The sequence below is a fragment of the Sinocyclocheilus anshuiensis genome, unplaced genomic scaffold (assembly GCF_001515605.1).
Source record: "Sinocyclocheilus anshuiensis isolate Anshui unplaced genomic scaffold, SAMN03320099.WGS_v1.1 scaffold942, whole genome shotgun sequence".
Taxonomy (NCBI): Eukaryota; Metazoa; Chordata; class Actinopteri; order Cypriniformes; family Cyprinidae; genus Sinocyclocheilus; species Sinocyclocheilus anshuiensis.
In genome coordinates, this window is record NW_015536531.1 from 528,957 (window position 1) to 532,036 (window position 3,080).

The 3,080-nt window shown below is 33.5% G+C and overlaps 1 long non-coding RNA gene across 1 annotated transcript; it reads left to right on the top strand.

The window, feature by feature from the left end:
* Positions 1-1,861: 1,861 nt before the first annotated feature.
* On the top strand, positions 1,862-3,074 carry LOC107694838 (uncharacterized). The gene is made up of 4 exons (XR_001634926.1): positions 1,862-2,037; positions 2,447-2,495; positions 2,611-2,655; positions 2,956-3,074. It is a non-coding gene; the product is annotated as an uncharacterized LOC107694838 (long non-coding RNA).
* Positions 3,075-3,080: the final 6 nt, after the last annotated feature.

The following is a 3,080-nucleotide window of genomic DNA, read 5'->3' on the forward strand; positions in this document are numbered from 1 at the left end:
GTCATGTCATGATTATGAAGGTGTCATGTCAGTCTTATGCACACCCCTTCAAGTAAAGTGTGACCAAGTTTTTTTTAGCACTTTCATTTGAACGTCATCAATAAATATAATGGTTAGCAGTTCATATGCGCTCCAATACTGTACTGTTCAAAAGTTTGGGTTCAGTAAGATTTTTTTAATTACAAAAAATATATATATATATATAGTAAAAACAGTAATATTGTGAAATATAATTGCAATTTAAAATAACAGTTTTCTGCTTTAATATATTTTAAAATGTAGTTTATTCCTGTGATGCCAAAGCTGAATTTTCAGCAGCTATTTCTTCAGTCTGACATGATCCTTCAGAAATCATTTTAATATAATATGCTGATTTGGTGCTCAAAAAAAAAAATCTTATAAAATAATGAATTATCTTATTATTATCAATGTTAAATACAGTTGTGCTGCTTAATAATTTTGTGGAAACCAATTTTTTTTTATGATTCTATAGAAAGTTCAAAAGAACAGCATTAGAAATCTTTTGTAACATTAACTTTTAAATCAATTAACTTTTAGCATTAAGTTTTGTTGAAATTAATGCGTCCTTCCTGAATAAAAGTATTAATTTAATTAAAAAAAAAAATCATACTGACCCCAAACTTTTGAACGGTAGTGTTTGAATATAGAATATATATGAAAATATTAAATTTAATTTAATGTAAATAATTGTCTGTATATTTGGAATAACTGCCTATATGTTGCATTAACATTCACATATTATGCTTCATTACTTATTTATACCTTATTACCGACCACCTGATTGTGCCTTTGTTTACTTCTATCCACAATCTAAAGTACCAGTCCACCGTTTCTTGTTCCAGTTTGGCACAACATCAATAAGCTTCTTAAACTGCTGGTTGAAAGGTTTGATGTTTCCACCATGACCTTCACAATAATTTTCTTGTGAAAGACCGCTTTAGACGACATAGACTTTGTGTTCCGTGAAAAATTCATTAATTGAGACACTGGGACAGTTCCCAGTTGTTACACTGAGCAGTTGTTCAAAGAGGCTCATAACAGATGGATTGAGTGTCATTCCATGAGAGGTTTTTAATTTGTCGCACTGAATAAGCACCTTGTAGCACACCACGTACCCCTACAAACATCCACAGCACTCAATCAGTAAATGCCAATGAGTTGTGAGATGCCACAGTAAACACGAACCTATCATATTCCTGTTTGCTGCCAGGATTAAACCTGGAAATGGTCCACAGTTCGGCTGATGTAGGATGATTACATAAAAGTTAAGTTAGAAGACAGGGACCTCTTCGAAAGCAGGACAGTCTCATGCTAATGCACCCAATTGTCCGTCCTTTCACATGCTAAGCACTCTCTGTATACTGAAGATAAATACAATTCATGAATGATTTACAGTTTTTGCAGCATAAGCCTTGTTCAAGAGGTGTTTTGATGCAGAGGTCTTGTTTAAGTCTTTTGAAAGTCATAAGTCTCTATTCTGTTTAGTCAGGACTTCTCAAATGGCTCTGAGGTCCATTCAGACCATTTTGAATGAGATTGTGTGTTTAGATTATATGTGTAGCACTGATTTCACCTCTTTATCCTCATGTTTTCAACCCCAGTCAGGGCCTAGTCATGACGTGTGCATGCCATGGTGACGTTCATTTGTTGTTTATTCTCCTCTCTGTAGCCCTCTTTACACGCCATCACTGACTAAACTAGGCTACACAAGTTACACAGTGTTAAAGCATATAGATATTATATGGGTACAAACTGTAGTACATATTAGGCCTATATCTAAATGGCTGAAAAGCAGGAGAATTTAAAACAATGTCCTTTTCAGGTGGTTTGGATGTAAGGCCCGCCTCTTGTGATGTCAGCAGAGAATCATTGGGGGTTTTGGGGACATTATTTAAAGGACTAGCTCTTTCCTCACTATTCAGACACCTCTGGAATATCATCCATAACGGAATTACTTTATTAGTTTTTTTCTATAAAGCTTTTAAGGCTGAGGAAACGTCATCCTACACAATATCTGTAAGTTGGATTTAATCTTCATGGGTTGCTGATTTTTGGCTGTTTGGTGCATTTTAATAAAGCTAGTTTTATATATCCAGATATGCATCTTTTTTTCTTCTCCATTCTTTCTCTCTCTCTCTCCTTCTCCCTCATTCATGAGCGGATTAACTGAAGTATGCAGTTCCAAAGGAGCTGTTTGTGATGGATGTGTCTGGGGAGATTACATTTTGTTTCTGTATCATATCTGATTTCACTTCTGTGTGCAAAATAAATATTACAACACCCGGATAAAAGAAAAAATGAAGATAAATGTCAAAGCCTTAGACGATTAATTATTTTTTTAAGAAAAAAAAAAACCTTTATAAAAATTATTGAAAAATGGGGTTTATTCATTGTTGCCTGGTATATTGTTCTTTTGTCTCAACAGATATCTTCATTAACCATGTCGATGTGGTTTGCTGTACTTCATGTTTTAGGTAGGCAGTTAGTTTCTTCAAAGTGATTGTTACCGAACATTTCTTGTGTCTTAATCTGAATTATTGCCATGATGAAAAGATGTCATTGCCTTTATTTATTTTTATTTTTTTACAGGTATTCTGTCTTTGACCTGTAGCACTTTTGGATCGGATTTAAATGGTCAGTGAATTCCATTTTTCATTCTTTCTCTCTCTTACTCTTTTCATATTAAATATAATGAATTGAGTTACATTATAGAAAATATTTAGCTAACTATTTTTTTTTTCTTTTGGAAATATATTTTTAAAAGGTTAGGGCCACTTTATTTACAGTTTTATGTAACTTTTTAATTGTTTTATATGTAGTTGATTTTTGGAGAACTTTTGGGGAAAATCATTTAAACATATTTTGTAACATTTGTTTTATTTGACAGATATATAATCATTTTATTACGGGTAATATCTGTTGTACATTTCTTAGTTCCGACACCAATTAGCTGTGGAACTCGTGCGGTGGACCTACCAGACACACGTAAGAGAGTGCTCTGCCCAGCAAACTGCACTCTCTGGAGTCTGTCAGTGTTTGGTTCAGGAGTATATGCCTCT